At 42.7% G+C, this 13,769-nt stretch overlaps 1 long non-coding RNA gene across 2 annotated transcripts; it reads right to left on the reverse strand.

Annotated features, from left to right (window-relative positions):
• Positions 1-7,779: 7,779 nt before the first annotated feature.
• Positions 7,780-13,678, reverse strand: LOC142084947 (uncharacterized). 2 transcript variants are annotated; one of them, XR_012674498.1, is made up of 3 exons: positions 13,304-13,678; positions 9,281-10,955; positions 7,780-8,763 (listed from the first exon to the last, which is right to left on the reverse strand). It is a non-coding gene; the product is annotated as an uncharacterized LOC142084947 (long non-coding RNA). The 2 variants fall into 2 exon arrangements; XR_012674497.1 differs by lacking the exon at positions 7,780-8,763 and having other exon boundaries at positions 9,098-10,955.
• Positions 13,679-13,769: the final 91 nt, after the last annotated feature.

Here is a 13,769-nt window from a genome sequence, read left to right on the forward strand (position 1 = left end):
TCCTTTCAGTATAAAATTTCTCTCTTTGACGGGCTGCTTTGGTCTGGGGGCCGCAGCGCTGCTGTCTGCTGGGGGCTCCGAACAGCTTCCCTCAGCCCGCTGGGACCCCGGCACGCCTCCGCCAGGGATGCTGCCGTGCAGGGTACGGCACAGTTTTCTTTGTATGTATTGCTTTCTTCTTCTGTATGGGGGTATGGAACAGTTTTCTTACGAACTGCGGTTCTTTGTTCTTGTGTTTGGCTCTTCAGAACCAAAAGTGTGGTAGGCACATGGAAAACACCAGACGGTACCACTGCTGCTCTTCGTTAATCGGTGAACCGAGGGGTTAATTCTACCTCTGTTACACTGATGTAAACAAGGAGTAAATACAGTCTTGTCTATAATGGTAAACTAAGATAAAATATACATAAATAAGAGTAACTAAAGCCTGGAGTTTTGGGGCAGGGAGTTGGCAGATTTAGAGATTTTTTAATTTTTATTTTAAACTCTAGAAGTTAGAGGCAAAGTTTCCCATGGGTCATGAATGGGGGCAAAGACTGAAAACACACTGGTCACTATCATGGGAGGGATGGGCTTAGAAAGGCTTGCTGGTTTTGTTCGGCTGTTTGTAAAATCATCTGTAGGGGTTTTCTGCCAAACAACAATAAAAGAGCTAGTGTTTAAAAACATAAATACCTGTAGTTTCTTCTGGTTTTGGAGTAGTAAAGCCTTGTGTGCACGCACACGTGCATAAACTATAATAGCAGATAAGTGGGCACAGTTTTACTTGTATGCAAAACCAGGTGTTAGATTAAAATAACTGTTCTCACATCAGTGACAACTTCAAAAAGATATGATAAGAACAATGTTTCAAGCAAAGTCAGTTTTCCTGCTTATGGATTCTGGGAGCTGATTCTCCTCTTCATCACTCCTTTTTACAGCACTGATGCCAAAATATGGAAAACGTGAATACTAACACTGTAAAAAACCCTAAATATTTTAAAATGAGCATTGATGGGTAGAATGTACACAGAATTCATAGTTTTAAAATGTGCATAAAATAGTATACTGTTCAAGCAATAGTGTACAGTATCATGCTTTCCTAAAATGATCTTTTAATTTGAAGAATTTAATCTTGCTAAAGCAGAACGCAGATGTGAAACACGTAAATGTTTACTCCTAGAAGATAACAGGAGAAGAAAGCCAGCAGATCTAAAGTACAATAGTAACAACAGTGGAACCGTGAAGTTACAATTGCCTAGAAACAGCGTAAGAGCGGAAAATTTAGCCTTGTGCATTGATTTAAATAAAAGCCTGCATGTATGTTGTTAGATCATATTGAAAGTGACATTGTGTTAAGAGGATTTGGCCAATGAAGTTGTACTGCTGTAAGCTCGGGCAGAATTTGGCCCTGCCTATCACATATATTATACATGCGCTGCTCATTCTCTTGTTTTGCTCCGTTCTGACCTAATGGTTGTTGTCTCTGTTGTCTGTGATGCCGACTTTATCCTTGACCCTGGCTTTTTTCCTCTCCCTGTATCTCCTGTGGCTGCGTATTACTGCTCTCATGGCCTTAGCCATCTATTTTTCTACCATAATTTCATCCTCACTGAAATCTCCCGTTAAGAAAGCTGATTATTTAGAGCTATCATTGAAGCTATTTGCTTTCCTAATTTGAAATGCTTGTATTTTGACCTCAGTGGTTTCTCAATATAAGCACCCAGCAGAAACATTAAAATTAATCCACTTAAGGCGAATTTTAATGTAAAAATATGACCATTTTCGTCTTCAGCTATCCCTACCAACTCTTCATTGATTTCAGGATCTGTTAAAAATGTCTCTCCTTGTTTTCCTCCGTGGATTTTCTCCAGACTACCTTTTCATCTAAAAGGCTTGACTTTCCATTCCACCTCTCCTTAGGAAGTAACTTTCATCAGAGCTGCGTGGGTACCAAATGCTGTCAAGTAAGACTGTGTTACACAAAGCTTTGTTTGCATTGTATATATACAACTGCAGATAAAGTCAGTGGAGCATAAGGTCCCATTGGTCAGTGCTGTGCAAGAATGCCCTGGGATAAACAGACCATCTACGACACAGAATACCACTAACTGTGACCAAAGGGTGTATTTTGGATAAAAACAAGAGGAAATTGGGTTTTCAGAGCTGAGAGGGAATGGTTAGGACATAAAGCCTGTGGCTACAAGAATATTGAATATAATAAGGATCGTGATGGAGTAACCTCTCAGCCTTTCTTCTGGCATGAAAGGCAATGTTCATAGGGGAGGGGGGCATTACAGTTGCCTTGTTGCTTTTCCCTTACTCATAAATCTCTGAAGGAAGACACCCTGCTAAGTTGTATGCTTCCACAACAGCTTAAAGATCCTCAAAACTAGGACAAACAGGATTCTTCATTCTGTCCTTTGTTACAGTTTTACCAGCATTGTTTATAAAATTGCTCCTAAGCTGCTTCTGCTATCCGAAAAAAACGCACTTTTCTCACTCTTTCCATGCAACGCTACTGCTTTCCCATTTGTTTTCAAACTTCATATGATAATACCCATTTCTGAGTGACTCCTTTTATTTTGCTACAAATTCCAGTTAACAGCGGGACAAAAGAGAGGATAAAGGAGATTGCTGTGACAGTGAGCAACATCTGAAGAGTGCCATGGACTCGCACAAATGTCAGTTTACTACCACATTTGTACCAGAACCAAAATCTCAACATCTCATGTTTGTGGAATACATGTGCTAGCCACTAGGTAGCTGACAACTCCTATGGGCCAAGTATGAACAGCCACCGCTGCCTCCCTCATTCCCCTTTCAGGGATGCTAGTAGCAAGTCCATTTCTAGTTAGGCAAAAGAACTGGAATTTAATTCACTGTGTTACTTGTGAACTAAATTCATTTTCAGTTGTCTTCTTAACATTAGATATCTTAGAAAGGCCTGTTGGACAACAATATTTCAGTTTTCACAGATAAGTGCTGGGGCTTGCTGCTTTCTTGAACAGTCACATGATTTTTGATCCATTTAACTCATCACTTCCATATTTTGTACCTATAATAGGAAGCAGTTGCATAATCAGCTCACACATTTCTGTAGCCATGCCATATGGTCCTGTGGTTTGCATACCACAGAGTGAAGAACAAAAATAAAAATCAGAATGTAGTCATCAAAATTTTGCCCTGGAAAGCTCATGTGCAGCCAAACCCTCTACTTGGAGCATGCCCACACCAAATTACAGTGCTAAAATATTTCCTCACAGAGGATATGAAAGAGATCCACAAACTCCAAAAATGGTGTTGTGTGGGAGGACTTTTGGAAAAACTAATGTACTGCATGCCACCCTGCAAAAACACACTATGGCAGAAGGCAGACAACCAGATACAGGCAAGGCAATGTGACATAATGAAGTTTTCTAGATGAGTTTCTATGCTTAGAGGAACGTTAGAGAATTCGGCGTTTAGGGCTCAAAGAAGTTCATTTTTCATTTTTAAATGACTGTCCTGCGTATTCCAGATGCAGCCATGTGTGCTGCTTGGTACTGTTCCTCATCTGTCTGGAGAGGGCTTGTCTCATACATCCGAACATGTGGCTTGATAACAAGGAAAGCCTGGCTCCCACTTATTTACCAGAGGTCACAGTAGACTAGAAACACGGCATGCTTTCCCACGCGGGGAGGAGAAGAAACAGAACAGCCTTCCCACACCATCGCATCACTGTCCTCCCTGCGCTAGAGCCTGAGAAGGGCCTTCTACTGTATCCTGACACAGAGCTGCGCCTGTCGCAAGGGACGGAAGCCACAGTAAACGTCAACATTTTCCCCTACCAGCTCACAGAAGTTACCATCTTTTCATGTAATTAGGAAAGTCAGCTCATTGTAGTTTTTCATATCATAACAATGAAGCTAGTCTTCATTTCATTACCTGTAGTTGAGAGCAAAGAAAAAAGGAAAAAAAGTCAGACAATATTCTTTAAAAATAAATGAATCCATCAAGTCGCAGCAAACTACTCACAAGAGAATTCATCCTTGGAATTTAATACAGAACAAGCTCTGCAGTGCACCAGTACACGCTTTAAATAATGCCTTTCCAAGGCATGTTACCCTCTCCTCTAAGTGAAAGGGAAAAAAAATTTAAAAAGAAACAAAAGGTATATATCCAAGTTCAATAACTATTATCCCTACAGTAGCTGGTGGGCACTGCAGTAGTATTGGAGACAGCTGACTTAGAGGTATGACTACTTTCCGTATGAGTAGATTGCCAGAAATTAATTGCTTTTCTCAGATTTTGGTATTGTTGCTCCAAGGAAAAACTGAAGTGGCAGGGGAAGCAAGCTACATGTATATCACAACCCAGACTGAGTAATGGTTCTGATTTACTGCTGGGCTGGGAGAGCCTAAAGATCAGTTGCCTAGACTAGGATATATAGTTCCTGATTTAAATTTCTATATTTGCTGCCTGTGGCCAAAGAACCTGGGAGTTTGAACCAGGAGCACGTACAGTTACATGCAAAGAGAGCTGCCGGCTGGAAACACGCGGGTCAAGACCTACCTGTCTGGGAGGCTTTCACGGAGCGTCTCTGTAGTGCAGGAGAGAAGTAATGGAGAACCGAGATGATGCGCGCTGGATTTCCTCCTCAGTAAAATAATATTCCTGTCCGAGCACATCAAAGGCCGGCAGCTCTCTTAGTGCTGGGAGCTGGGCGGGATTCCCCGGGGTGGGCAGGGCAGGGCCCCACCAGCCAGGGCTCACCCACCGCCCCCAGCCGGGGAGCCGGGCAGGGCAGGGAGGAGGCAGGGGCAGCCCCCGGCACCCATCGGGCACCTCCCGGGCACGGGGACAGCCCCAGGCTGGGCCAGGACATCAGCCCAGCGGCTGGGCCCTGGGCAGCAGGGCTGCGGGCGGCTGGAGACCAGCATGCGACAGCATCACCAGAGCACCGGCCGACGGCCCAGGCTGGGCTGAAACAGGGCCCCGGGCAGGTGGGGAGAGGCCCCAGGTGGGGCTGATCAGGGCTGACCAGGCCCATCGGTGCCCCCAGGGCAAGTCTGAATGTATGCAACCGCTGCCACAAAAAAGGGGGGAAAAATCATCTTATTAATGTCCCTGGATTTGCTCCCTTTGCAGAGCTAGGAGTAAAATTCCCATTCATTCCAGTAGGGAGAAGTAGAATCCGTCCTCTGCCAGGAGGGGAGAGGAAGGAACTGCTTATGAATTTTTGCGTCGGTAACTTATCCCTTCCACTCAGGCCCACAAAATGATGTAGTGCGCAGGTCACAACTCATGCCTCCAGATCCAGTATTTACTGAATTCAGTAGGTGAAACTATGTAATTGCAGAATACTGTATGCACATTTTCTGAACTCATCTGTACTTATAACTCCAGCCTTACTAGAATATTGCAGATAGTCTACAACTTTACTTTCTAGATGATACACAAACTGATTTTGTTTTCCATTTTCAGCCATGGGGGATCAAACATACCAAAATTAGCATGCACTTCCAAGAATTTTTTTCTGCTGCTTTTACTACTCTTTTTTGTAAATAAAGCTTCATCAAATGTCCTAGGGGTTAGAATTTGAGTTGATTTTCAAGAGAAATTTTTGGCATAGCAAATGTCTGCAGACTTACTTAAAAATTTTTTATTCTTGGCTACAATGCTGTCACAGACATCCCAGCAAAACAGACATTTATATTGGTTTTACTTTCTGTTTTGACTCTGCTTATTGTGAATAATTGTGAATAATATTGTGAATAGGCAGCAAATACATACTGTTAAAGGAATAACAGCATTCCTCTCTTGTCTAAAAGTTTTAGCTAGTATTTGACATGCAGAAGATTAAAGAGTTTCCAGAAGAAAATTTACTGTAATGACTTTTTTTTTTAAATTAAACTCCAGAAACAAAAGTTACGGTGCTACAATATTGATTCTTCTTCAAAAATTAATGCAGTGACTACTTTAGGTAGTGCTTTCAGGACTTACTCAATGTTATCAAAATAAATGAAAATAAAATCTGTGGTTATACAAGCTGGCATGAAGAGTGAGGGTTTTTTAGGAATTTTGTAATTCTAAACACCTGATCATGTGTAAATTATTACAGAATTAACGCACATGATTAAATTTTGCTCTGACCAGCATCAGGTATGCATCTTTGTCCATAATGACTATGCGAAGTTGAAAATTCTTGGAATTTGCCTCCCTGATTCTGTCAACCAAACCAGGATCCTTCAAAGTAGCTGCAAGCTATTATTGAGGAATGCTCCCTGCTGCTCTTCTGAACACCCACGTGCCCATCTAGCGTGTGCTGCTAACAGCAGCACACAACCCACTTCAGTGCTTTCAGGAAGGTTACACCTGTGTTTAAAGTTATGTACACACTTAAGTGCTTGGTTCGATGAAGTCCAATGTAGCGGCTCGCAGCTCCTTATTTCACATGCAAAAAATTGGTTCAAGAATAGTCATGTATACAATTACAGGCTAATTTCTTAGTCTTGATTATTTTGAGACGTAGAGAGACTTCCACAAGACATGGTCCATGGTCTTGCTTCCAGAGAAACACTAAAATCAGTCCATATCCGATTGGCAATGTCAAAATACAAGCTCTCAACTTTTCCCACAAAACCTTTTCAGCTCCCTACACAAGCCCAGGCAGCCTAGATGTACTCGACTACTAATTTACAGTCGTTTTGCTGCGGTGCATTTCAGAGGTACTGTGGGCGAGATTAGAACTCTGCTTAGATGACAGCAGTAATAAAACCCTGGGGCTGATCTGTAATGCTCAGCAGGTGTTTCGCATCCAGCCTTTTTCCCTTAAATTTTCATTGGTTTAGGTCATCTATAGGCACCCGGGTGCTATTGTGCAATAACACTGGACATTTCATGACTGTATTGTTCTGCATGTCTCGTACTTCAACTCCACAGGGAGACTTCAGTGCCAGTATTTCAAAAAGTGCCCATTTTACCTGCAATGTATGGACCTAACTTGGACAAAGCAATTTACAGGAACTTCACTTAGCCGCTTTAGTCTCTACAGCTTGCTCTGATTTTCCTGAAGAAAATACCCGGGTCCCTGAAGTCCCCCTGCGGCACAGATGAAGCAGCTGATGTTTTGGCTCAGCAGAGCATCAGGGCATCCCTGTTCTGCCTAAACCCATCAGGAGGTTGCAGACCTGGCTGTTCTGACCCAGGGTTCAGTGCCGGGCTCAGCCCTGTAGGCAGCCTCATTCGCAGCACAGGTGGAACCGAGTTCACCACAGGAGTCCTCTGACTATGACCTGTACCCGACGGGAACGTTAAGTGCTGGACACTTAAGTGATGGTTTAAAGGCCAGGCAGTTTCAGGTTGTGCATTGTACTGCCATAGGCGCAGTTAATCCTAGGTCTGCAGACCAGCACCTCTGCCCAGAGGGGGCACAGCATTTTCCCCAGCTTCTCCCTGGCATTCCTTATAGTCTTCCTTAAGCATCTTTTCATTATTCAAAATTATTTCAGTGTGTATGATCAAAAGAGGTATTAAATTGCTCTGTTCCTTTCACAGGCAGTTCTTGGAACATAGCAATGGGGATGGGTTCCGTCCATTTTCCAGAAAGTGCCTCTACCAAGGAGAAATGCATAAAGAAAGGAGTATTTCATCTGGATAACCCAATGTTTCCATTAAAATCACATAACATCTAATTATGTACTCCATAAATCTTCATATTTTGTTATGAAGCTCATAATAACAAAGTCTGATAAATAGATTCTCTCCCCTGGCCACTACCAATTGAGTAGAAAAAATACTTATTTATGAAGCTTTATTAATAAAATGTGAATAATTCAAACAGCTTCTTCAGTGAAGAAACAGCAGTACAGTATATTCTTATTTGCATATAAATGAAATGATGCTTTAGTGTCAGAGTGAAGAATTAAATAATATGAATTTTTACAGTGCAGTCCTGACAGCCTCATAAATATTATGGTCATAAGTTGCAGTTTCCTAAAAAATCTCATTTTATCTTTTATTACAAAAATATGACCAAGGGGCCAAGTCCTGCTCATTTTACATGTGTGGGTATTCCCAATGACAACACAATTATTCAGTAAGTGAGGTTACCAGATTCAGCCTTATGTCAGATAGTGGAGCAAAAGCACAGCGTTATCTACGTATCTGTTAGGAGAACAGAATCTCTTATTTAACCATGAGAAAAACCTTGTATGTTGGTAAAATATAGAGAACCACAAAGACAATTGTAACTCTACATTCAAACAGATGCTCCAAGTAAAGACAATATACAACATGGGGAAAGGGAAAGCACTCAGCTAAGATCCATAAGATGCCCCATTACGTGGGTACCAGTTTGGCCAAGCCCAGTATTCCTGTTAGGCTGTAAGTAACCCCAAAAGTTGCAGCAAATATAAGAACATTTAAATGACTTTAAATGGATCGTTGCTGCTGAGGAAAGCTTTGATTTTGTCTAGTTTAATTTGGACTAACGGCTGAAAAAGTCGCTGAAGCACAACTCCAGACCAGCTATCTTGCTTTGCTTTTGGCTGTAGTCTCAATCATTTGCTGAGCCACATTTGACAAGCCGAGCCCTCAACAGACTGCGGTATTTGAGCGTGGAACGACTGGATTTGGGTAGAGAGAGCTGAGGTGGATGAAGTGCATTCCCCTAGGGCAAGGGCCAGGGACGCTACTTCAGAAACTCCTCTGAGAGCTGTTGAGCAGTTTCAGCAGCTGGGACAAGAAGTGGGTGCCGTCGTCTCCCCATTACCTGTCAGTGGTATTTTTCTGGCCACAGTGCTGTGCAAGTGGGATGGGAGAGTCAGATGCAGAAAAGGCATACATGGAAAGGAAAACTAGATCTGGGGTGATAGGAGGAAAAGAAGTATTTATAGAGGTTTTGGAGAGTTTATAAAGTATATAAATTTATTTCTGAAGTCTAAAGAAGAGGGTGTATGGGTGTATATAATCTGATCTCCTGTAAATTACAGGCAACTGTATTTAACCCTGAACTGAACCTGGTGTACGCAAACACAACATCGCCTGTTTTTGGCTAGCCTGCATTTTCCAGGAAGGTATTGAGTCTCAATCTGAAGACATCAAGAGCCAAGTAATCAACCACAGCCCTTAACTGTTTGTTCCAAGGATTATTTATTGTCAGTGGTACTGAATTAGGTACTGAAGACTACTCTATTTTAATTTGCTTGATTTTAGCTACTAGGCATTATTTCTTCTTATTTCACTCTTTGGTAGGTTCAGGTGGCCCTTATCTTCAATATTTTTCCCAGCATGTATGTATACAATGTTATCAACTCACCTTTCAATCTTTTTGATCCAGTGGGTAGGTTAAGATTTTTAGTTCTTCAATTACCTGGCATTTTCTCTGACTTCAGATCATTCTCTAGCTCTTCTCTATACTCACTCATTTTTTTGGTATCCATATTGCAATATGAGCATCAGAACTGTGCACACCATGCCTTAATCACCCTCGGCAATTTGCACATACAGGTGCAAATTGCCACCATTAACTTCTGCACTCTGTCTATAAGTCAAGGTTTGCACAAACCCTTTTTGCTACAGCAAACTCATCCGCTGACTCATCAGCCCTTTTCAAACTTTTCCACTGTGTAGGAGAGCCTACATTCCTTATTCTTAGAATCATAGAATAGTTTGTGTTGGAAGGGACCTTTAAAGGTCATCTAGTCCAACCCCCCTGCAGTAAGCAGGGACATTTTCAACTAGATCAGGTTGCTCAGAGCCCCGTCCAACCCGGCCTTGAATGTTTCCAGGAATGGGGCATCTACCGCTTCTCTGGGCAACCTGTTCCAGTGTTTCACCACCCTGTTTCACCATTCTTAGGTATATGTCTTCTATTGATTTTATTAAAACATACTTTGTTTGAACGAGACCCAGTTTATAAAAGGTCAAGAATTCCTCTGCATCTTTGCCCGAGGTCATTTTTATATCTATTTTTAACTCCCTTTAAATAGGCTGTAGAGGCTGCTACATTCTGGTATATTTTCTGACACCACAGTAATTTTTGACATTTCAGATATAACTGATCAGAAGATACTGGCAGAGACAGTCACTGCCACATCCCAGTGCATTATTCTAGGGCTGCGTAGCATCGGGAAGAGCTCATTTACATGTGAGAGCAAAGCTGGCAATCTCAGCTTTCCTGTAAAATGGTTAAGTATGGAAATGGAAAATGAAAAACAGAAAAAAGGAAAACCATTTGAAAACCCATGCTTTTCAAATCAATCTTTTCATGTTAGTGCAAGACTCATGAGTCCTGAATGATTGAATTTGACAGTATTCCTAAAGGGCACAATAGCATGAAGAGATTTGTCTCAACATGGTGCTAAAGAGAGAAAATTTTGCCATAGAATCATATTGCCTAACAAAAAAAGGAATTAAAAGTTGGAAAGCATGTGGCATTTAGGCTAATGAAGACTAATACATTTAACAGTCTATACTATCATTAAAATTGAATTTTGTGTATATGTATATATTTTTTCAATAATGCCAGGGCAATAACCACCTTTATTTGCTCATTTCTAAGTAGTTTCTGATTTCTAATTCTAAGTTTCTAACTTACGAGCAGATGTTCTTGGCAGCAGGGGGAGGTAAGGATCTCCTACCTCTGTCTGTGCTAAATACATTCATCAATTATCCTCCTGGATCTTGCTTATCTTTTTTTCAAGGTTGGAGGACAGTACAAATGCAGGGAGACTTCTACTAGTTTAATTGACCTACGAAAAGCTTAATAGACGTGCTCTACTGTCAGCACAGATTCTTTTAGATCTGTCAGTAAATACAAGCGGTTAGATTCAGCTGCAGATTCTGGCAGCAGTGGATGCAACCGCACAGCAATGTTTTGATCCTTTCGTGGAGAGCTCCCAGAGGTGGGCTTTGGCAATTGCTTGTCAGCCGTAAGGAACGTTCTTCGTGGGCCTGGCTTGTCATTTGGCTTCTCATGCTTCAGATCCAACCTAGAGATAAAGCCACAAGAGAAGACAGTGCAGCAGTTTGGCTTGCAGAGCATTAGACATGCTGCTTTGTTTGTCATATTCAGTTGATGTAATTTCCTCTCTTTCCTTCTGAGAAGTTCCTACCTTGGTGCATTGTTAGAACTGGAGGCTGAGTGTTGAATGAGAAGATGGAGCCTTCTCTGCCCCAACAGCAAAGAAGGGATTTCTGCTTACCCAAGCCAACAGAAGAGGAGGAGAGACTCATGCTGTAGCACAGGCACAGAAGCTGTGCAGAAGCAATGCAGAAGCTGTGCCTTTACCTATTCTACATTCATTCTGAATAAAGCAAAAATAAGCTAGAGATACTTAAGCAAGTACTGAGGAAATATAGTGGAAACGGTATACATAATCTGTCACTGTCCTGTGAAGATGTACATGAAGAAAGACACTGATGAAGAGGTGACTTTTGAGAAGATATTCATATGAGGAGAGTCATAGCCAATTTGACTGAACTTCCTCCTTAAACAGAGAAGCAAGAAGGTAAAAGCCTTTTTAGAGAGATAAATGAAGGCGAGCGTCAAAGCTGGCATTTCTAGCAGACTTGAGTGGGACAATAAAATAAGAGACAATATTAGATTATATTACAAGTGCAGTTATGCTTGTGAGAACAAATAAATGTAAATTTGACGTGACGGAGAACCAGAATCACTGGAAAGACAGCACGAGAGAGCACAACACGTTTGGATCAATAGGAAAGGAGAGGAACAAGTGATCAAGGCAGATAAATGACCTGAGTCTAAATTAAAATTATTTTAGGTGTTGGAACCAAGATAAATTGAGATATTGCAGGGAAAGAAACCACAGCTAGATGGGGTCTAGACCAGAAGATACAATGAAACGGATTTCTTGTGGCATATGAATGCAACCTAAGTGATGGGGAGAAAGGTAGTATGGATATGACTGACAGAGAAATGCCAATAGTGGGAGCTGTATAGAAACGGTGATGAGTCAGTATTCTAAATGATGACAACGCCAAGGCAGGGGGACCAAGGAGGTTGGCTGAAACCCTGACCTGGCCAGGAGGCAGCAGAGTTAAATATGCAACTCAAATAATCACTAGCTATTCTGCAAGTATTAATTTGAAAAAGTAATCTGTGGTTCAATACAGTATTCAGAAATGACTGCAGGTAAGATTGGCCCAAGAGGTTAATTTAGAATGACGGTGCCTATCATTAGCATTAGGACAAGCCTGCGCTCATGAACATTTATCCTGCCCTTCAAACTTCTGTAAGATGACATGGATAAAAGAAAGAACAGAATTTGGCTTGCATTATTTTGTCATTATCCCACATTTAATTCATGTTTTAAATACTGTCACCCTTAACTGAAATTATTGAGAGTTAGCGTACTTAATTTAGCTAAATCTCAAGCCGCTGCACTGGCTTATTGGAGCTCTTAACAGAAAGTGCAGATTAGAACAACCATTGGAAAAAACCCTCCACACATCAAAACAATCCCCCCCAAAACACCAAAGCAGCTCAGCAACTCGTTTCTGCACTCTCCTTCTAAACTGTGTAATAGGAGACTACACACGTTAGCAAAAGTGGTGGAACCTGTTTCTGCTTTTAACGTTTTTGTTCATCTAAGCGCAGCTTATTATAAGGTAATAGCCAAGTTACAACGTTGCCCTGGGAACACTGCCTACCGCAGCTTAGTTGTTATTGACCAAGGGGTGCAGTTCGATCTCTCTACATAAAGTATGCAATAAACAAGAGTATTATAGTTCATATTCTAGTGAACAAGAGATCTATGCATTATCAAATGCAGCAGAGCTAGTCTTTAACAAGAGCGATCATTTTTTATCTTAAACAGGAATAATGACCAAAATGGATTAAAAAGTGCTAAATTGTTTTATTTACAAACATGCAACTGCATTGGCTTCAGTAAAATCCCACCGCTTTAAACAACAGCAAAACGTAATTCCAATAAAGTCTCTTTTCCTAGACCTGCTCAGTGTTAAGTCAGCGCCTGCAGCGCAGACCAGAATCAAGATGCGCATTTATTTTTGATTTTGTATTCTGTGCAATCCCTTTTGCTGCATAATTAGGTAATAACACAAAGCTGCAAGCCAAGTTGTGTTCTCCATTATTACCAGTGTAAACGGAGAGTAGTTTCACGGACTCTCGACTATTTAACTGCATTTATAGCGGACCTAACGAGAACAAGATCTTATCAGCGATTGTAATTATTTCCCAATAATCACATGTAGAAAAGAAAATTTTTAAGGGCTGAATATTGCTGTACAGCGCACGAGTATCTTAAGCAGTTCCAGGCCGCTGGAGCTGGCAGACCCCTACCACACCAGTTACAAGGTGCGCACCGACGCGGCCTCCTGCCGGGGCGCTCATGGCGGAGCCCGGCCCCGCCGCTCGCGAGGCGCAGCAGCCCTCCTCCCAGAGGCACCTCAGCAGGCACCAGGGAGTCGCTCAACGCCGGCACGACGCTGGCCCAACGCGGGTCCCTCATCCCCACCGCACGATGTTCGTTACGACGCCGGGCAGCCGGGGGCGGCGACCAGGGCCGAGCCGGGCCGCGCTGCCCGCCCCTCGGCCAGAGCACGGCTGCGCGGGGCGGCGGAGCTGCAGCCGCGGCCCTGCCCTGCCCTGCCCTCACCCGCCGCCCCACGAGGGGACGAGCGGTGCTCCCGGCTGCGCTCCGCGCTGCGGCCCCACGCCCGCGGGCCGGGACCGACCCCACCGCCCCGCAGAGGCCCGAGCCCGCCGTGCGGCCCCTCGCCGCTCTGGGCGGGCCTCTCCTCGCCTGCCGGCCAATAGC

This window comes from Calonectris borealis, chromosome 8 (assembly GCF_964195595.1).
Source record: "Calonectris borealis chromosome 8, bCalBor7.hap1.2, whole genome shotgun sequence".
NCBI classification, from domain to species: domain Eukaryota; kingdom Metazoa; phylum Chordata; class Aves; order Procellariiformes; family Procellariidae; genus Calonectris; species Calonectris borealis.